The sequence below is a fragment of the Durio zibethinus genome, chromosome 2, assembly GCF_047325235.1.
Source record: "Durio zibethinus cultivar Kanyao isolate XHJ-2024 chromosome 2, ASM4732523v1, whole genome shotgun sequence".
NCBI classification, from domain to species: domain Eukaryota; kingdom Viridiplantae; phylum Streptophyta; class Magnoliopsida; order Malvales; family Malvaceae; genus Durio; species Durio zibethinus.
Window position 1 is genome coordinate 29,559,641 of NC_143163.1, and position 23,764 is coordinate 29,583,404.

Below are 23,764 nucleotides of genomic sequence, written 5' to 3' on the forward strand. Positions count from 1 at the left end.
TAATGCAAATGTCAATAAATCAATGCCATGAAATTTTAATTATGGTAATAAGGTTCTTAAGGCTTCACTATCTCATAGAATCCTTCTTAGCTTCTCAAAACCAATAATCTCAGAACAAATTTTGTTAACTAATTGACATTATTTTTCTCTTCTACTCACAACTCATAAATTATATTAACCAATCCATTATTTTATTCATCACTGGGTTACCTCATTTGTCATTTTCAAATCATTTTTTTAAGCTTCTTTCACTCAAGTCATCTTGGATTTCCTTCAAACGAACGGAAGAATCTTTTACAAACTTTATCATTCACTTATTTATCATCATCCTTATTCATGATAAACATGATACACTTTCTCAATTCATTAAGGGAATGTACACTTGGAAAAGAATAAAAAAATAAGCATTCATTATCAAAAGGAAGTCTAGTCAAGAACAAATCAAAGATAAACAAAAGCAAAATACTGTGATTGTTAAAATGAGATATCAACATTCAAAATATTAATTGTTCAAACAATTTTTAACTTCAACTCAGAATTCTTTCTTAAAAATACATTTAATTGATATTCTTGATCTTTGAGCTAAACATTATTCATATCCCTGGGATTCTCAAATAAAGTTATTTTCCCAAGATTCTACTTAGACCAGTTTTTTAGATTTTAAGTTTTTTTTTTCTTTTTTTTTTTTGCTTTATTTTTTGCTTGCACATCTTTTTTCGTCTTTTCTTCTCATTTCTCTTTCCCCTTCATCCATCAATGACATTTCGATCAAAATCCCAAATAATTCAATTCTAAACCTACTTTAGTTCAATTTATGATTTTTCAATTTAAACATTCACATTTGATTAAAATGGACTTTTTAAGGTACGTACTGTAAACTAAGGTGAGGGGTTATGAAAGAAATGGATAAAAAAAAGTCCAAAAATGTATTTAAAGGGTAATCAAACCAAAGTTCATTTCTTTTCATGTAGAGCACCTTGATATTTTGCCTTATCCATTTCTTTTTCTTTTTCCTTTTTTTTCCTTTTTCTTTTTTCATTTTTTTTGTTTTTTGTTTTTTTTTTTGCTTTTGCACTTTTATCATTTTTTGAAAAAAGATCTAAGCATAAAAGGGCTTTACCCTTGGAATCATTAAGAATCTTCACTGTCCTTTTTGTGAACAAGTTTCTTAAACTTTGCCCCCCAATGTGTGGGGTGACCCTTGGTTAAGGTTTTTTGAAAGAAAATTTCAATAGGCTCAAATGGGGTAACAAAAGATAATTTTACTCTTTGTGTAAAGGTTAGAAGCAAAATAGCCATTTTTTGTTTCAAACATAAATACTCTCAATGAAGAACATTTATTGACAAAAAATAAAGATCACATTTTGCATCAGTTTCATCTTTCAATAAGCAAAGTTATTTACTAGATATGTCTTTTCAATATATTAACAATCTTAACTAACTGATCACATCAACATGAATAATGCTTTCAAAATCAAATCATGAATTGCTATCATGACTGTCTGAATATTCATTATTTGGAATCAAAAAATGAATATAAGAAAAGATATAAGAAGGTAAAAGCATATAATAGTGATTCACATAAAAGAGGAAATATCCTAAAAATGCATAATATCAACCATTTTTATTAAAATAATAAAAAATAAAATGAAATCCTAGTACATAAAAGAGATCATTATTCCAAAAACAAATTCTAAAATGATAAGCAATTCCAGTCAACCTTTTAATATCCTTTCCAAAATTATGCTTCTAGGTGATTGGGTAAAAAGTCTTTATTGATATTTAGCTCCCCTAATTTGTCGAAGACCACTGAGCTTTTTCGAAAGCATCTTGTGTTTAAAAGTAGGGTAGGTTTCTATAATGTGACCCATATTCCCATTATGATAATCATATATAGCATTAACATTTTACTATTTAGGATAGATGGCTTCAATTATTTCAAATGAACTGAAGACACAAGGTTGTTCTCGACCAATTTTTAAAATAGCTCAGTATAGGTTATGTGTATAGGATCAATATAAGCTTTCTCTTAGTTGTTCCTAGCTCTTCTTAAATCACTTGTTTGGTTGTTAAACCTTGAAACTAGTGTAAGGATAAAATTAGGCCCATATACAAGTGTTTGAAAGGCTAGTTAGTAAGCAAATGGATAAGTTAATTATGGAACAGGTTGGTAAAGAACTTGTGCAATACTATTGACTATAAGGTAGTAAGCAAGTAGTGGATATGGAACATAGCTTCTAAATTATTGCCCTTCTAAACTCATAGTATAGGCTTCAACTTCTTTCTTTTTAGGCATCCTTTTTTTTTTTGTACTGGTGGTCTCTCACTATTTAAGTTTGCCACTTTTGATGACATTTTCAATAATTTCCCTTAAGATCATGATACTAACAAAGTTTTTTGTTATGCTTCCTATAATCTTCTTAAGGTGTTACCAAATAGTATTATAGTCTCTATCTCAGTTAAAAATGGTTCAACTTGAGTAACCATATCTCTCCATCGTTTAGCATATTCTTTGAAAGATGTTATTGCCTTTTTTTCATGCTTTGTATTCAAAATGCCAGAGTTTAAAAAGTATGATGGTACTAAGTGTCTGATCATATATGTCACCATGTATTATCAAAAAAAGATCGCCTACACAAGTGATAAAAAGCTATTGATGCATGTGTTCCAAAGTAGCCTTATTGGCTCAACTATGAGGTGGTACATCTAATTAGATCGAATCTACATCCACTCTTAGAAGGAGCTCACTAAAGCATTTATTAATCAATACAGTCACATTATTGATTTGACTCTTGATCATCTTTATTTTTAGAGGTATAACCACATCCAAAATAAAACAAAGCCTAGCTACATTCATATAACCGTAGAAATCAATTCTCTCTATAGCTTGTAACCTTTTCTTGAACATGTTCATCTTTTGATCAGCCTTTAAATCTTTCAAAGACTCAACTATTTTTAATTTTAACTTTTTCTTTAAATAATCCAAATTAGGAACTTAGACTGGCTCTACTATCTTTTCACTGAAGACAGGTTTAATATAGCTTTGGATATTCTCTTGACTTGGTGCAAATGGTATTTCTCAGTAAATATACCCTGTAGGGAATGTGAACTATTATGGTGGAATGCTTTGGATAAACTGGGCCTAATATGGGTTATAGTAAGGAAGAGATAAAGAGTTAACAATATCTTAGTCAAGTGCTTGAACCTATTTAGGATGACTGTGTTGAACCATTTGAGTGTTTGAACCTATTTAAGATGATTGTGCTTGAACCTATTCGAGTGCTTGAACCTATTTAGGATGATTGTGTTGAACCTATTCGAGTGCTTTAACCTGTTTAGGATGGCCAGCTCTCGAGTGGTGGATGACTTTGTTGTGTTAAAGTCAATAAACAAACTCTTCCATTCATCTTTTTTCTTATTGAAGTGCTTAAACTTCTATTTTTAGCTTTTTGTTTGCAAGCTTCAACTCTTCTAACTTCTTTTTAAGGTCATGAAAAGACTTTGCTAGGCTCTCCACAAATGTAACTAAGATTTTTCTTGTTAAAATTATCTTATGGTAATCACTCTTTATGATAAATCTAATGATATAAATGCATACATAATAAAAGAAGAAGGTTAGTATACACTTAAAATATACAAAGAACAACATAATATATACAAAGAACAATATAAAGGGCTAGTATGCAAATAATATATACAAATAACAACATATAAATTTACAAGCAGAATAATGTTCCATCATGTGTCCTATTTAAGATTTTCTAACACAAGGGAATGAATGGTTCTAACTTAAGTTTGGACCTTTAAGGTTTATTTATATGCTAGGTTTAAAACTTTGATAGTCTAAAGGCTCCCAAATTATTCCTTACATCATTATCCATTATAGACTAGTAAGGCACCTCTATCTTCGCCCATATAGGCTACAAATGAAAATGGTTCAATCTTAGTGAGAGTATTCACTAGCCCATATAAAGATATGAAATCTCACAAAGGCATAGATATTTTACTCCCTCATAAGGAATGAAACTTAGGTACAAAGCTCATGTTATGTATATGCAAGTGAATGATAAACATGATTAAAAAATAAACAAATAGCAAACAAATAAATAAAATTAAGAGAAGAAGAAAAAATACTTTTTAAATTTACTAAGTTAGGCCTGGATAACAAAATATTATTCACTAGCTTGACTCTCAGCAGTCCTCAGTAGTCCTTAATAGAGTCGTTAAACTATCATAATGTATAAATCTGTAAACATATCACTAGACATAGATTTAAGAAGTCGCTACCAATCTTTTTTGTTTAGGTGCAATTGAATCTGTCCCATTTTAAAGAGGAGTCCTAAGCTTGACTTAGGTAACCTTAAATAATAAATTCTAGTCTACAAAAATAGATTTAGGTTCGAGAGTGCGATTATGCATGAGAAAGGTTATAGCACCCTTACAGTGCCTATCCAAAGGATGGTACCTGTTTGATTTTAAGTTTTCCAAGCCTTAAAACATCTTTATGGTTTACCAAATAATTTAATTATTGGAAATTGATCTTAAAATTACTTTAATAATTTGGTAGCAATTTAGGAAAATTTTTCACCTCAAGAGTATTCATAGAAACTAGTATCCTACTCTAAAAAAGCTCTGTCATCGGATTCATTTAATTTTTTTGTAAAAACTTTTATTTGTGATAACGAGATTTAGAATTTTGGTATAAAAAATTCTTATCTAAATTTTTCAATATATTGGTAAAATTTAGAAAAGATTTTCTCACCTAAGAATTTACATAGAGATTGCTATTTGCAACACTCTTAGTAATTCCATCATCAAATATTCAAAATCTAATTTTTATAAAAATAATTTATTTTAAATATATCTTACAATATGTTGGTAAGATTTTCTATGAAATATTTCCTCTAATATGTAGGATTTTATGAAAACTATTTTTTCACAAAAAAATTAGGTTATGAAATTCTCTAATAATTTGGTAAAATTCATAAAAAAAGTTAAATTCATGAAAAATCTTTCAATAGTTTGAAGGATAATATTTAGAAAAGATTTAATTAAATCCATTAAATCCAATATATTGATAAAATTTAGAAAAGATTTTCTCACCTAAGAATTTACATAATGATTGCTATTTGCAATGCTCTTAGTAATTCAATCATCAGAGATTCAAAATCTAGTCTTTATAAAAATTATTTATTTTCAAAAATATCTTCCAATATGTTGGTAAGATTTTCTGTCAAAGATTATCCTCTAATATGTTAGTAGGATTTTAAGAAATCAAATGAAATCCCATAAATTAAAACTTCTCCAAATCCAAGAATAAAACCAAGAACCTTCAAAATTTTCAAAAATCAAAACCCAAATCAAAAATAAAATCCCAAAACCAAAAATTTTAACCAATTCCCAACAATCCAAAAGATCAAAAGCCCCAAACTAAATTTCTAAAAACCAAAGGCTTAACCTAGAAAATTTTATACTTTCAAATTACTGTAATTGCTTCTCCCTTCATTTTCTTTTTGTGGATTAAAGGCTTTAAATAGGTATTTAATCTCTTTCAATTTAAAAAAAATTAATTCCACCATGTAATTCGATTTTCCTATGATTTTGAAATATGTGATTTTTCTTTTTTTGTGAATATTAGGATCCAAATATTCCAAAAGTATTCAATCATTAAACCTCAGAATCAAATCCATGATTGAATCAAATCCCACAATTCCCACATTTTTACCTTTTGATTTGACTTTTTTCTTTTTTTTATTTACTTTTGTAATTTTGACCTTTGACCTATAAAAAAAATAAAATCAAAATTAAAACTAAAAATTAAAATCAAGGTTAAAATAAACTAATATCAAAACTCAAAATTTTTGTTTAGGCTTTCAATCATTGGGCCCAAAATTTGTGCATTTAGGCCCAATTGACAATCATAACCCATTTTAATTCTAATAAATTTTTGAACAAAATGGGATGTCTACAATACCAATTATTAGCTAAAGTGTAGATAACAATACAAACTGGTGAATTGGAGTGTCTTTAAATTTTTTCTCAAAATTGACTTTCAATAAATTTGAATGGATATCTTAAACAATAAAATTCTTATGGAAATTTGATGATATTAATAATGATAAAGAAAATTAAAGCACATATAAACAATAATATAAATAAAAGAGTAGGGATAAAAAAATCAAACACAATGATTTATAAAGGTTCAGTCCTTCTTCAAAGACCATTGCATCATCTCCCTAGCTCTCTTAGCCAAGTTCAATCCACTATTAGAAAAATCTCTTACAAAATACAATCCCTATCTTTCAAGGTCAAAATAGCAACCTTTATCATTTTTAGGATTCTACCAAATCTTATCAATTTCACTTAAGAGAATACATCAATACTTTTCAAAGGCTAAGTGTTTGCCTAATTTAAGTACAAAAAATGATAAATAAAGAATAAATATAATTTGGATGCAAGAATGGTAAGAATTAAAGCTTTAATCTTTAAAACGCTCTTGAATTCTTGAAAAAAAGAATGTAAGGCCTATTGGTGCTTTCTCTTTTGTTTCACAAATGCATTGGAATGCCTAATTTATAAAAGAAATGAGTTTGTAGCCATTTGAGAATATTAGGAATGAAAATGCATGTTTTTCTCATTTTAAAGTAGCCATTAGAAGCTATTAGGAGCGATGAGATCGATTGAGTCCATTAAGGGATCGATTGGTTCTTGAATTTCATTTAAATTTTGATTGTTGCAAAAGAATAAGTTGATCCATTTTGATAAAGGATCAATCGAGTCGACATGGTTTTGCATTTGGGATGATTTTGGATGAATAATATCGTTGATTACCTAATTTGATCATATCTTGAGTTATACAACTTCAAATCAAGATCCATTTGAAGATTTAGAAAGTAGACTTAATAAACTTTCTGTCTATATAAAATTCATCATCTGATTCAATGTATAAAAATTAAAGTGAATTTTCAAAACTATCTCTTGTGCAATTGCTAGACAACCTATATAATCTTTAGTAAAAATTCAAAATGTTTTCTTAGAAAATTTTGATTTTGATTTTTTTTTATCCATTAGAAAGTAAACTCAAAAAGCTTTCCATCTATATAAAATTTAAATATTAAAATTTTATAAATCAATACACAAAAATAAAACAAATTTATTGTCAAAAACTTTGTTCTTACAAAATAACTTTTTCAAAGCAATTCATTTCTCAAAACTAATACTATCAAAATTTTATTGAGTCAAAGATGAATAAGTTTACTTTTAAAAACAACAACTGGACTTTTATTTAAGCTCAAATAAATAATCTTTAAAAATAGTTTAAATTTAAGAAATACACAAACATAAAGAAATGTTTGTTTAAACTTTGAAAAATATTTTACAAAGAATTGTCAATCTTGGAAATTTGTATTTTTTATATAAACACAGACAATCTTTTAAAACAATTTTTGAATATATTTTTCAAATCAAATATTACTTGGAAAAACATATTATTTATTTAGTACCAAAAATAATTAAATTTAAGAACATGTACTAAATAATTTTTTTTTCAAAATCTTAATCAAGTTTATTTAACTTAATGTTTTATCATTTCAAAATAAGAATCAATTTAAAGCTAATGACTTGTAAATTGAGCTTGCAATTTCAACTTTTGTAATTTTTTTTTTTTTTTGGATTTGAATCTTACGATTTAGCTACTATTTTATTGAATTTCATTCAAAATTTTCTTTCAACTCTTCTTGAGCTTTCCCTCGTATGATTATAGACTTGTTAAGTTCATTTTCATGAAAATTAGAAAGCCAAAAACAAAAAAAACCCCACAAAAACTTGATTGGAGGCTTTTAGTTTATGTTTAGTTGCCATTTTGCTTGTTTTTTTTTTTTTTTCCTTTTTTATGTTGATGGTTGATTAAAATAAGATAAGGATAGTTCATGAATGTTATTAAGTTGAGAAATCAACTATAGGGCTTCAAGTAACTTACATCTACATTATTTTTTATTTTATTTAAAAGTTTAAGTTTACTTGCTACTATTTTAATTTCTATTGTGTTGATATTTCTCCTTATTGCTTTTTAATTTCAAGTCATTTTACTTTTTATTTATGCCATTTTAATATCAAGTTATTTTATATCAATGTTCAAATTAAGTTCCTTTTAATATTTCAAGTTTTATGCCCTTATTTTCACATGTTATAGTTTGATTACATGTTGAATTCTAGTAGCTATTTTTTTTATTCAGTTATTTCTCTTTTAATCTTAGATCTTTATTTTTTATGCTATTTAACTTCATTTCAATTTAAGTTTCTAGCCCTTTAATTCTCATGTTTTTTATGTTTATGTTCCTTTAATTTCAAGTCCTTTTAATTCTTGTTATATTGCCTACATTTGGCTTCAAGTCCTTTGCATCTTTATTTCATGCATGCTTTCAGTTAAATTCAATTTTTTTTATCATTTTCATTTAGCTAGTTGCATTCTAACTTAGTAGTATTTTTCACTTGCATTTTAGTAGCTAAATTTAGGATAGGTTAAGACATGCTAGCTTATTTAGGGCTCATTGTTTAATCTCACTTGCTTGTTCCATGTTCATACCTTTTAACTTTATGCCATTTAAGTTTACATGTTATATAAGTTTCTTTATTCCATGTTTCGTTGATGTTAATTTCATGTCTCTTAATTTTAGCCTCTTCTAGTTCATGTTAGTAAGCTAGAATTAGGTTTAAATTTTGTTTAATCAATTTAAGACCCTTTACTCAGTGCTTAGTATCCTTTAAACTGTTAGTTTAGTAGGTTAATTTCATAATTTGTTAGTAATTATTTTAAGATTAATTTTATCTAACCATTTTGTCAGATTAGGTTAGCTTAGTTGTTTAAGTTAATTAGTTCCTTAACCTTTTAATAAAGCCAAATATAATTAACGTGCTTAATTTCTATAATAAACTCTAGGTTAGCATCAATCTATGTGGAAACGATACTCTTAATTCAATCTTTGTATTACTTGTACAACTCATATACTTGTAATGTTTGTATAAAATTAAGTAAAAACTAAGTCAAACAAATAAATAAAACTAAATTCAATATGAATTCCCTTCAATACATAACTTTCAAGTTTGAACGAAAAAATTACTTTTCAAGAGTAGAGAGTTTAGATGCAGTATTTTTTTAAGAGTACGAGATTATAAAATAAGATTTTATTGAACCAAAAATATTGAAGCTTTGATGGAAACACAACCATAAGAATTTAATTGTCTTGGCTTTAAAGATGAACACTCATCATGTTTTTTAGTCTAACTAATTATTGACGTCTCAAAAGATTATCAAATTGAAAAAATAAAAACAATGATGAGATACACTACTTCAATATTATTAAAGTGCAAAAAAAGTTTAGAAGATAAGGGTTGTAAACTTATATAAGACAGTATGAACTTCTTCAATAAGAAAGGAATAAGAAGATTTCACTATATAAAAACTCATTAACAACATGAAAGTGAATGGTAAACCTATTTTTGATGTTTAGGTCATTGATGAAAAACTTTAATTGAACCTTTACAAAGTGATTTGATGTTTGTGGCTGCTATTAAGAGGTTAAAAATCTTAATACTACGACAATTGATGGTTTGCAAGGATTACTAAAAGCACATGAACAATGGTTGGATGGTAGATTGCAATAGTTGTTGAGTAAGTTATGAAAGCTAAAATGGATGTGAAGAAGAAAAAGGATGAACTAGTGAACAGAGGCAAATCAAGTTAGAGAAAAAGCAGAGATAGTAGAAATTTAGAGCTAGTCAAAGGCAAGGAGAAAGGGATAATTCATAATAAAGTCATGATAAGCCTAATGTTCTGTGTTACAAGTTTACAAAGTATGATCATTATCTATTTAAATGCATATAAGTCTCATATTAAGTTTCATAATTGTAAATACTATGGCCATTTTAGTATAGAATATTTTGCAAGACTAGATAATAGAATTGTCATGTGAAAATTACAAATAATGATGTAAATAATACTAAAACTTTGTTGATGGCCAATTTTAATAGTGCAGAGCAGTATAATTGCCAATGGTTATTGGATACATGGTGTGAATAATTATCTCGTGGTGGAAATATTTATTTTCTGACTTTAATGACACTTTTTGCACTTTGATAAAACTTAAAGATTATCAAAGCATATCGATTTGTGGAAAAGGTAAAATTGGCACTTGATTGAAAGATGAGACATTTCATTATATTTCACAAATTTTTTAGTTTTCAAAAGTTTGTTAGAAGCTATTGATTGTGGAATAGCTAACAGAGAAAGACTATGATTTATAATTCAACAAATAAGGTTGCACTATTCTTGATGTGAAAAGTTGGATGATAACCAAAATGAAATGTCAAGAAATCATTTGTTTCATTTGAAATTTAATTATAATGGTGGCAAATGAGACTAGCGATTCTAAATTTTGAAAGTATTAAATTTTTTACTAGTAAAAATTGGCAACCAACTTGCCATTTATTAACGTTTTTGACAAAATATGCAAGATTGAGCAAACTCCTATTTATTAAGCAGACATTTGGTTTAAAGAAAAATTAGATTATTAGTCTGATTTTTATTTTTTGTAATTTGATTTCTTAGTTTGGTTCACAAAATTTGATTTCTGAGGTATTCTAAGATTCTCAATAGTGTCAAAAAAGAGGGTAATAACCCTGAATCAGAAACTCACCTCTCCCTAAGGTTTTTTAAGATTCCTAGAAGAATATAAAATAAGTCCCACTTTTTACCCCAATAATAATTTTTTACAATCTATTTTACCTTTGAAAATTAACATAATTGTATGAAAAATTAACATATAGCATTTCTTAGTATGAAAACGTAGTAATTAATAAAATGTAACATTTTTTTATATAAAAATATAGTTGTTATTGGTAGAGTCAATATAATATAATATTTATGATGTTTTTAACTATTTTTTTTTTTGTAAAAAATATAGTATTTGATAAAAGGAAATTTTGGTTTATATTTATTTATATTCAATGACTATGTTTTTTGTTATGGAAACATAGTCATTAATAAACCGTAGTAATTGATCACTTAGAACTAACAATGTTTTTCACATATGAAACGTAGTTCAAATCAAAATAAATAATAAATATTTCTATATCAACAACATTTCTTATTATGGGCATATAGTCATTAATAAAACATAGTAATTATTCAATTAGCAACTGGCAATGATCACATTTTATAACATCAAAACATCATTGATAATAGAAAATAATAATAAAATAAATAAATATTTTTATGATATTAACAATGTTTTTTAACTCTAAAAATATAGTAATTGACATATTTTTTTTTATTCTCCTATTAATGGGATATAGTTATTCTGTTTTAGCAAACCTAAAGCTCTAGTCAAATTTTATATCGTAGCCTTTTTGTTTCGTACAACATTACCATCCAACATTGTGATTTCATCTTCATTCGATTCATTTTAGTTTATCTTTATTATTATTCAATTAGTCTACTTTTTATTTTATATGATCGACTTTATATTTTTAAGTTTTGGTATTATTTGTTTGCATCAGATGTCTTCTTGTTATATTGTTATACGTGGGTTAGATTTTAATTTAAAAATTGTTGATTTGTTATATGTATTCTTGTTTTTGTTATTTGTTCAATTTAAATTAGATTTTGATCTACTTAAATATTTTCTAGCTATTTGTTATTCTTTGAATATGGCTAGATCTTAATCTATCAAAGTACATTATTGCTTTTGATACATGTTTTCAATATTAACAAAAATATTTCTTGTAAATAGTTATGATTCGCTTATCAATAAGAAAAAATATGCAACTGATAATAGTGCTTATTTTACAAATGAACTAGAAGGAGAATATATTTCAACTATTGCTTATTATTGTTATGACATTAGTTGCTATGAAACTTAAAGATGTAGAATCTCTTATGCTGATGAAACTGTTGATAGGATTCAAATTAGGTCATCGAACTTAAATAAAATGATCTTCGAAAGTGATATACAAAGTATGGATAATTATATAATGGATAGAAATTTTTTTACAAAATTACGTCAGTTATTTCAAATATAATAAGAATTAAAGGCATCAAGACATATGTCAATAGAAAAAATAGCTATTAGCTTCTACACATCATTACCCATCATATGAAAAATAGGGTTATTTAACAACAAGTTACCATATCTAAAGAGACAATCGATGACACTCCAAGAATACTTCAATATGAAATAATTTCAAGCAAAAAATTGTATCAAAAGATATTTTGACATATTGAAAGCTAGATGGACAATTTTAAAGGATAAATCATTTTATCCAATTAAAACAAAATGTAAAATCATTTTTACTTACTGCCCTCTCCATAATTTTATTAAGTTTGAAATGTTAATTGATCCTATTGAAAGTGATGTTGGTGAAGTGAGTAGTAGCCAAATAGAAGGTGACAATCATCAATATTTGATTAGACATATTGAGCCAAGTGATGCTTTGATTGAGTTTAGAGACAAGTTGCCAGAAGAGATATGTTATTTAATTGCTATATTGTTGAGTATATGATATGTTGAATGTAATATTTATTTTCTACATTTGTTTTATATGTGTTTTCCTATTTGATTTATTGTTAACTGTAAGATATAATTTACTATTATTTGCAATAATATTTGTTTTGTTATCATATCTATTTATTTTTTCCCTCTCTGATTATAGGTTCATTTTCTTTGGTTTTTGATGTGACATGCATTTATTGCATTATGTTTAATTATATTATTAGGATATTAACATATTATCATTTGTTACCAACATAAGAAGTATAAACAAAAAAGAAACAAACTTCAGTTGGTAATCTCACATAGACAAAGGCTAAAGATGCCACACTTGTCCAATGTCTACATATTCTAACAAATAATCCTAATTGAAAAGCTAATAATGAAACATTTAGAGTTAACTACTTAGACAATTAGAAAAAAAAATAAAGGCTAAAATTCTTGAATCACAATTAAAAACAAACCCAACATTAAGTGAATGGTGAAATTATTGAAGAAAATATAATTTTATTTATGATATGATAGCCACCATAAGTAGGTTTGATGAAATGATAAAGGTAAATGTGTAACTACATCCAATGATGTGTTTAATTAGTGGATTCAAGTAAATAGTTAATATATAAGTGAAGTTTAGTTAATTGCTTATTTTTTATCAAAATATTTTATATATATACTTAAATCTCTTTAATTTAACTTGTATGTAGACTCATCCTTATGCTAGAAAGTTGATGAACAAATATTTTCCTCACTTTAATGACTTTATGAAGATATTTGATCAAGATAGAGTAAATTGAGTAAAAGTTAAAACCACAACTGATGCCATGGAATCATTTCATACTGATGATGATAATGATGCTAACTTTAGGTATAATAAGAATGAGCCCAACATTAGTCATGATTAGGAGAGAATTGAGGATGAAAAAATTAAAGGTTCAATTTATGCCACAATTCCTACCATAAATAGAACGCTATCAGGCATAAAACATTCTTAAAGCTTCAATGAATTAGTTGAATTGGTGGAGCAAATAGATAACATTAAGGTTGCATATTACGTGGCAGTACAAGAAATCAAAAGCATTTTATTTTTTTGCAAGAAAGAAACTAAAGGAAGTGATAAGTGAATGTCTTAAGGGATACATACAATGTTAATTTTTTCTTAGCTCTGTTAATTGAATTTTGAAATAATTATATACGAAAGCAATTGAATAAATGAAATGCTTATCCATCATTATTTGACTTTCCTCATCTAAGGTACATGTAGTTGCTTTAAATTATGAACATTATTTTTTTTTGTAATGTTGAAATGTTATAATTACTTTTTTAAATTATGAACATAGTAATTTTTTTCTAATGTTGAAATGTTTTAAATTTTTTTCTAATGTTGAATGGCACAATTACTTTTTTCTCATTTATATAATTACTTTTTTATAATTTTTTTTTAATTTATATAACTACATTTTTCAATTAAGACAAAAACATTGTGGTTAACATAATTAAAGCAAAAAAATGTTGTGACAAAAATTACATTTTTTAATATAAAAATGTTGTTTTTATTAATAAAAATTGCATTAAAAAAAAAGGTCATCATTGTCTAATTAACTTAAAATTGACAAAATTCTAATTTAAATCTAATACACTAACAAAAACTATATTTTTGTACATCAAAATATTATCTTAGTAAAAAAAAAGATAGTGCTTTAAAAAAAAAAAAAAAAGTCATCTAAATTAAGTTAACATAAAATTTGACAATTCACATTTAAATCTAATAATTGACAAAGATAGCATTTTAATATCAAAATGTTACATTTGTCAAAAAAAGATTACATTTTTTAACAAAAAAGTTATCTTTGTCAAATTAGTATAAAATTTGACAAAGTTCAACTTTAACTTGATAAACTAATAAAAACTATATTTTTATCATCAAAATATTATTTTTATTGACAAAGACATTATTTTTTAACAAAAAAACATTGTCATTGTCAAATTACCATAAAATTTGATAAAGTTTTAAATCTAATAAACTAACAATGACTGTGTTTTTATGATCAAAATATCATCTTAATTGACAAAGATGATGTTTTCTAATAAAAGAAGTTGTTTTTGTAAATTAAAGAGTGTGTTTTTAACATTAAAATGTTATCTTTGTTAAGTTTAACAATATATAACAAACTATTATTCCCATGCTCCTAATTATTTAATTTACACAATTTGGACTATATATTATTTGGACAAAATATAAACATAAATATATGTTAAACTTGGACATGATCCATATAAAAGGGAAAAGATTTGGATTTGTGTAATCATTATAGGTTGAATTTGGACTTGTATATAAATTATATGTTAAATTTACATCAATATTAAAATGTATATCAACATAAAAAGGAAAAGATTTCTTGTCCTCATTGCATAAATTTATATATATAGTCACACCATTCATGTCAAACCTTATCAATTTTCTTTTCTATGAAATGCTCGTTTCCAACCACTGAAAATAATTGAATGAATATAAAAAAGAAACAATATACAATTCATAATTGTTTTTCATATATTAACAATATATGTGTAATTAAAAATAATAATTAACTTTATTTAGTGTATTCAAAATGTCGTTAACTACTATTTTCTTCATAAAATGAAGGACGCAATACCCACATTTTTGAGTTTCTGGTTGATATGAAACCTGCAAATGATTGTTAGGTTGTTAAATATTTTTTATATTGGCGTAAAATTGGTAAAACAAAAATACACAAACATACCAAAAATGGAACCTATGTTTTTTTATTATTATTATAGATAGTCTATCCCTTGAAACAATAACAAAAGATAACCCATACATTGTACTCATAAAGAAATCATAAACATAACAAAGATATTTCACACAACATAAAATAAGTATCTCTTTATTATATCTTTGAGTTCTTATGATGGTTTAGAGTTACTTTTTCATGAGTCAAAAAAATAAATTGTATGGTTTGCATATTCAATGACAACCAAATGCCAATGACCCTTGAATAAATAGTGTCGATTTCAATATTGAAAGTTAGGCTTTTAACTATTTTCAAATCCGTATAAACAATTTAAAGTAATTAATGATTAAGGTATACCATGAGAACATACACAAAATTATAATGCGCGAGAAAGTATTAGGCCTATTTTTTCATTACACATGCCAAAGTAACTAAATGATCAGATATAGAGCCCGTGCCATTAGATATACAACTTGGGTTAATAAATCTATAAGCAATAGTCATCTGTCTCTCTTTGAGGCTACAATGAAATTCAAATCAATTATAATATGAGTTTACACTATATATGAATAAACATATATTATTTATATTTTGATGAATATATATAAAAATCTAAATCTGTCGAACCACTTGTGTTATGATCTTCTATATCCTAGGTCTTTACGTTCCATCATTTGGCTTATGTTCTTCATGTAGCATTCAAATAGAATAACTCTATGAAATTACATTGATACTTTCATATATTATGGGTAACATAAGATACATCTATATTTTTTTCTCGAAGAATCTTTAAAATTACCACTGCATAGCTTTCAATTAACCTCTGACCATCAAATAAAATGTGAATAACATGTTCTCCTCTCTTTGAAGCATGGGGCGCTTCTAATTGGAGCTAACCTCATGTATGCCTAGATTTCTATAATAAATATTTTCATCATTACATAAAAACTAATAATCTCTTCCTGCCCAATCCGCGAATCTATTAGATAATAAAATAATCCATCTTTGGTTACCATATTTATTAGTCTTCAATCTATTAATTGATCTTTCGCATAATGAAAAAGTGCATGCATACTAGATTCTGCAGGTAAAACTTGGCTAATCTCAGTCTCTAAAACCTATTGCATATAAATTCAAGCATATTTGTATAAAATCAAATCACAATGACTCTAAATCCAACTAAGTCAAAATGTAAGGAGATGATTAGTTAAAAATTAACTTTCAAAATAAGTCATCAAATTAAGTCATTCATAAATATATTTCTTATATTCTCCGTAATGACTGACACATTATGTTGGTTGTCATAGCTGTCAATTGTGCCTCCAATTCAGTAATGCGTACATTTTGCTAAGCTATCTTATCAATAAATTCAACAATCTTTGATAGTAGGGTTTTAGGTTTTGTTTAGAAATAATTTATTCGATAAACAAAGCTCCCAACACCTTTATCACAGCCAAGTTTATCTTTAGAATCGAACGTCAAGGTCAACATATCAATGCCATCACTGGTTTCAATTTCATCGGATGTGTATCTCATAGCTAAGTCATCCTAAAACATAAATCACTTATGTAAGTCAATATGATATATTAATATGGACAACGTGGAAGTAGTAAACGAGATATATATATATATATATAAACTTGCCATCATTTTAGCCATTTATTCAGTTGCTTCATCATAATACTTTTTAATTTTTTATGCATATGCTTTTTTTCAAATATACCATCTTGATATTTCATTACTTGATCCAAATGTTTTTTACAACCATATAAAAATATAAGTTCTTTATGTAATGTAAATGAATTTCAAATAAATTGAACCAAGTTGATAATACATAAGAAAAAAAACTTACAAGTTCGAACTTCAAATTTGCATAACCTTTTCTTGATGCTCTATAGTTATACTTTTTTTAGGCCTTTATTTTCTACTAGGCTTTTTTTATTTTCTGTGAAAAAATATGATAAGAATTATTACATATTAAAAACCCATGCAACAAACAAATTCAATAACAATTGCTTTTCAATAATTTTTTACAAAAATAATTACTACACATATACTAAATTCATCTGATAACCTAGTTGAAACAAATTTTGTCCATTCTACATCACTAATTACTTTTGAATAATGGCTAAAGGATGAGCCAAAAGTTCAGAATTGTCAACATTAGATAATATATATTTCTAAGTTAATTTGCCTTTAAAGTCTTTGAATTTAAGACAAAAAGATTGCAATATAGCCTTCTTACACTTAGCTAGTATGTTAAAGTGTTCTTATAAAAAATGAAATAATGCATTGGAACAAGGTAGTGTAATTTCATTCCATAAGCAATAAACATCAAAGAAATAATAACTTTAATTTGATTAATATAACTTAACACAACTGATATCCAAATTTAGTCCTTTTTCTCTGTTGGAACGTTTCTCCAACTGTTGTGTTTAATGGATATCATCTCTCAGATGAGACATCCAATATGATTAGCCATTTTTGGCCTACCATTTAAGACAAGTTAGTCATCGATATTGAATTTAACATGTATGTTCTTCCTAGTAACTTGAAGCAATATAGATAGTCCCCTAACTTTTTTTTTTTTTAAATGGTGTGTTAACCAACAAGGTTAATGATATATATTCTTCTTCATGTTTAATTAAGCGAGACATGTATTCTTCAAAATTCATTATATTTCCAAGAAGTTTATATCTCTGGAAACAATTATGGAATGGAAAAAAAAGACATATACTTCAAAAATCTTACTATTTTCTGTTTCAGATTATAATAAAATGAGAAATGATTTGTTACCTAAAATAATAAGGCGACAACAACAATGGTGATTGGACAATGTGGGATATCTTTAGATGTAAAAACAATTGGAGTGAGGATGCACTGATGCAAAACATGAGAATGTTTATAGATTTGGGAAAAACAAATATATAAATATTGTCAAACACTACATTTATAATAGCAAAAACATCGTACTTGTTTAATATTACAATGTTTATAGAAAAAAAACATCATTTTTGTTAAACAAATTATTTTTATGATTTGTCAAACATTGCATTTATTATGGCCAAAACATCATACTTGTTAAATAAAATTTTTTATGATTTGTCAAACATTGCATTTATAATGGCCAAAACGTCGTGCTTGTTAAATAAAATTTTTCTATGATTGGTCAAACATTGCATTTATAATGCTCAAAACATCATGCTTATTTATAAAATATTGCATTTATAATGGCTAAAACATCGTGCTTATTTATAAAATATTGCATTTATAATGGCAAAAACTTCGTTCTTGTTTAATATTATGGCGTTTATAAAACAAAAACGCCATACTTGTTAAAATAATTTTTTTATCTGTTAAAGACTACGTTATATAATGGCCAAAATATTGTGTTTGGTTTAAGAAATATTCAAACTACGTTTGTGTTAACTAAAACGTCATGATTGTCCAATATTAAATCATTTTTTTACTTATTAAACATTGTCCTTATGTGTTCTTTATTTTTTTTTTTTTTTTTTATTCATAAAATATGACTTTATTTTTAACATAATAAAAAAATGAAAACCTTCTTTATTTTTTTTTAAAGTTAATTAATAAAAATAATGGCATTATAATGAATATGTAACTACATATATGACAAACTAACAATTAGGAGTTGTAATGTTTATCATGTGTTATTTACATGTAATAAAGGATATTATAGTAAAAAAACCTTTCTTATGTAATATGAGATTTTGCGAACCAAATGTCATAATATATAAATCTATAAATCTATAGCTAGACTTACAAACTAAGGAGTCACCACCAATATTTTTTACTATGTGTGATTGGTCACTTAAGGAATCTATCATTTTAAGGAGCTCCTAAGCTTGACTAAAGGTCCTTAAAAGAATAGGCTCAAGTCTACAAACTAGAATAGGGTTCAAGAGTTCGATTACATGTAGGAAAGGTTATAGCACCCCTATATGCCAATCCAAAAGATGGTACCATATTATTTCAAATTTATCCTAAGGTTTTGACTATAATGATTTTAAATTTTTATACTAAATATTGGAAATAATTTATAAGATTCTTCTATCAATCTGGTAGAATTCTTAAAAATATTTTCTCACCTCAAGAGTATTCAAAGATCTCATTTGTTTTCTTGAAAAGGCTCTGTCGTCGGAAAAAAGGTTTAATTATTTTAATTATTACTTTTTTTGTTGAAAATATATCAATTATTCCACCATTTGGGCCAAATTAGAAATATTTTCTTATTTTAAATTTCTAAATTCTCTACCATTTGGGCCTATTTAGAAATCTTTTTTATTTCTTCTTTTTTTAATTTCCAAATTTTTCACCATTTGGGATAATTTAGAAAATTTTTTTTCATAATTTCTCAGTTTTTCACTATTTGGGCCTATTTATAAATTTTTTTTTTGGAAAGAAAATAATATGACAATTATTTTTATTGAAATTTCATTTAAATTATTCCACCATTTTGGCCAAATTTAGAAGAAATTTCTCACCTAGAGATTTCTTAAGAATTTACCATTTTAAATTTCTAAGAATTTCATCTCCGGATAATTATCAAATATTTTCAACCAAAATTTTATTTGAAAAAGAATAGAATTACTTGTATTCAAATTTCATCTCAATTATTACATCATTTGGGTCAAATTTAGAGAAAATTTCTCACCTAGAGATTTCTTAGAAAATTTACTATTTGCATTTCTAAGAATCGCATCCTTGGGTAATTTGTATTTAATTCTAAAATTTTTATATTTTTTTATGTTTTTTATTATTATTTTTGTTCGAAAATAAATATTAATTATTGTTATTAAAACTTTATCTAAATTATTCCACTATTTGGGACAAATTTAGATAAAATTTCTCACCTAAGAATTTTATAGAAATTTACCATTTGAAATTTCTATAAATTTCATCATTGGATAATTGATATTTATTCTCAAAATTATTATTTTTTATTTTTTAAATGTTTATTTTTTTTCTAAAATTTAATCATGCGAAAATAATCAAAAAATTAAATAAATAAAGTGAAAAAAAAATCCAAAATAAGAGACGGCTCAGCTTAGCTCGATTTGAGACAAAGATTGAAAAAAGTCACCAAAATTTTTTAGATTTTTCCAAAAAAAAATTTTTCTTTTTTTTTAAACCCCAAAAAATCTTCAAAAATTTTTTTTTAATTGCTTTCTCTGATTTCTGCCTCTCTCTCTCTGTTTTTTTATGTTCAATATTTTGTTTGGGTATCTAAGGCCACGGTCAACGTAAAACTAGTCATCGTCATTATAAAATGAGCGAATGAAATCACAAGCCTTCCCAATGTCTGTGCAAAATGCTTCTAGCATTTAGTGTCACATCTCAAACATTTGATTAGCAGAATGCTCCCATAAATTCAGACCAATCATTCTTCCTCTTCTTGAAGCCTTAGCTGGTTGTTTTCCCACAGAGCTTTCCTCCCGTGAACTTGATTATTTGAGCTTTCTTTACTAATATGCTGATTTATGGCTTGGCAGAATACTTGGTTATTAGAATAGAAAGGGATTTGTTGCCAAAAGTAAACCAATTTTCGAAGAACCTAGTAGCAGCGCCCTTGTTGTCTCTGCTGACGAGCTTGTTGTCTCCACTTATGGACATTCCATGTGTGGTGAATCAGTTGAATGCACCTATGCTCTTTTTGCTCTCAGTATCCCAAAACTTCAACAGGGTCATTATTGTATCAATATCGCTAGAATATTTAGCCCTCTCTTCTGGTGGGTTGACCAAGTACGCACTTAGGCTCCTGTTGATTCTCGCATTCACCATGTCTTTTATGTTTAAGAAGATTGAGCCAGGTTTGAGGTTGTTGTGAGCCTAGACAATGCTTTACTCAATTGCTGTGACAATTGCATTGAATGATTGGTTGACAAACCCTAGAGAAGTAATAGAGTAAATCACATACTGCAAGTAACCAGCAGGCCCAGCATGAGTATGTGTGCCATTGATCACCACATTTTCTTGTGTATATAAATCTCCAAACCTTGTTTTGAGTCTCTGAAGCACTTTTATAGTGACAAGCTATGATGCCATGCCTGCATTAAGATTAATAAAAGCAAACCTTGCATTTTGGGAACTTTCAGCAATAATGAAAGCTCTTGCTCTTAGTTGGAAATAGATGTTGGCTGTGTTTTGCTCCATATTAGCATAGCAGTAGAACCTATCATATCGTAGCTCCCAAAGTTGACATAAGCCTTTGAGATGAAATTTCACCAAACTAATGTGCTAGCCTACCATATGACCTTTGTCTTTAAGCACCATGTTTCTTCATCCCTATTTTATCAAAGCACACTAAGGCATATGCTCTAAGCACACCTTCGTGGTTCCCCTTCACTATTGCCTTTTACTATTTTTTCTGTTCCTACTAGCTTTTTTTGTTCTTACTGCCCAGTTTTCTTTTTGGTTCTTTTTTTCTTTGCTTCTTTTGGTGCCAGCAGCTTCACATTCCCTCCTAATAATCTGTTGATTTGTCTGTTAATCTTTTTATTTTTTTGTATGCTGATCTTTGTGATCTTTCTCTCTATAAAAATGTCTATTTATAAGGTTCTGATCCAAAGAACCCTATACCTAAATAGAATTCCACTCCTTTTTAATTTCAATTTCAGCCTTTGAATTTAATTTAAACACCTCACACATAATCCTGTACAAACTCAACCTGCTAGAGTTTTTTTCCCATTTTTTTCATTTATTATTTATTTAATCAATAGACCAAATTAAGTAGAACCCCTGACAAATTGAGATGTCTACAGCTACCTTTTTTTACACATTTTTTGTGTAATAAAAATTGTGCAAAGACGTAGACAACCCAATCAACTTGACACATTTTTTGTTGTTTTTGTTTTTTTTTTGAAAAAGTAAACAAAGCTTCTCTAAGCAGAGGCTGAACGACTTTGAAAAATAAAATGCTCCTTTCAACAGAGGCACCACAACTTTTTGAAAAAATAAATTGCTCCTCCAAATAGAGCACCATAACTTTTGAAAAATTAAATTGTTCCTCCAAACAAAGGCACCACAACTTTTGGAAAAATAAATTGCTCTTCTAAATAGAGGCACCACAACTTTGAAAAATAAAATGATCCTCTAAATAGAGGCAACCACAACTTTGAAAAATAAATTGCTTATCTAAACAAGGCACCACAACTTTTGGAAAAATAAATTGCTCCTTTTAAACAAAGGCAACCACAACTTTAAAAAATAAAATGCTCTTCTAAACAGAGGCACCATAACTTTGAAAAATATATTGCTTATCTAAACAGAGGCAACCATAACTTTTAAAAAATAAATTACTCCTCTAAATAGAGATAACCACATCTTGGGAAAATAAAATGCTCTTTGACAATCATGTCCAGAGGAGTCGTAGATCAGATCTGATGAAATTTGTAATAGGAACTTAAAGATTCATAATTTGAGTTTGAAATTAAAAGGTTTAGATTCACAAGAAAATTTTAGCTTCATAAGAATTCACTGAAATTTGATTTTCAAAATTTTAGTTTCACAAGAATCCAAATTTGTAAAATCTTAAGATTCGCAAATGCAAATTATAAGACTTGCATCCACATTCAAAGAGTCTCATTCAAATTTTGGAGATTCATATCCAAAAGTTCAGAGCTTCTCATTTGAGTTCAAAGGTTCAAAAAGTTTAAAGCTTCTCATTTGAATTTTGGAGATTCACATCCAAAAGTTTAAAACATTTTATTCTAGTTCAAAGATTCACATTCGACGGACTCTAGAGTTTCATACCTCAAAGATTTTTATTTGAAATTCAAAGATTCTCATTTGAGTTCGAAAATTCACATTCGATAAATTTTGGGTTTCACACCTCAAAGATTCTCATTTAAAACTCAAATATTCTTATTTGAGTTCGAAGATTCACATTCAAAATTCAAAGATTTTCATTTGAAATTCAAAGATTCTCATTTGAAATTTAAATATTATCATTTGAAATTCAAAGATTTTTATTTGAGAACTCTAAAATTCTTATCAAAATATTTACAATTAAAATTGTGCATGCTATGAACGTCATGATCAATGATGCAAATATTTTCTCAATGATGCAAATGCAACAATCCAGATTCTCACAATGCCTTATTCTTAACCATGATTCAAATGTTTACTGCATAATGCAAATGCATATCCAAGCCAAAGTCTTAAACATTTTCCAAAAAATAATGCCAATGTAGTGCATGTAATATAGATATTAATGTCATGAAATTCTAATCAAAATGTGGTAATATGGTCTTCCAAACCCCACCATCTCATGTTTTCTCCTTGTTTAGCTTCTCAACCTTTGGAACAAGTTTCATCAACTGATTATTGTTATTTTCATCACTTGATCACCATTCAGAGGCTTTTCAACACTAACAATTCCAGAACAAGTTTCATCCATTGCCCTATATCATTTAATCACTACTCATAGGCTCCTCAGTACTAGTA

The 23,764-nt window shown here is 26.8% G+C and overlaps 1 pseudogene across 1 annotated transcript in view; it reads left to right on the forward strand.

Moving 5' to 3' along the window:
- Positions 1 to 23,764, forward strand: part of LOC111318461 (uncharacterized) — a 79,549-nt pseudogene that overhangs the window by 28,842 nt on the left and 26,943 nt on the right. The window contains exon 2 of the transcript XR_016332762.1: positions 20,812 to 21,129. The product of XR_016332762.1 is annotated as an uncharacterized LOC111318461 (transcript). The remainder of the gene's footprint in view (positions 1 to 20,811; positions 21,130 to 23,764) is intronic.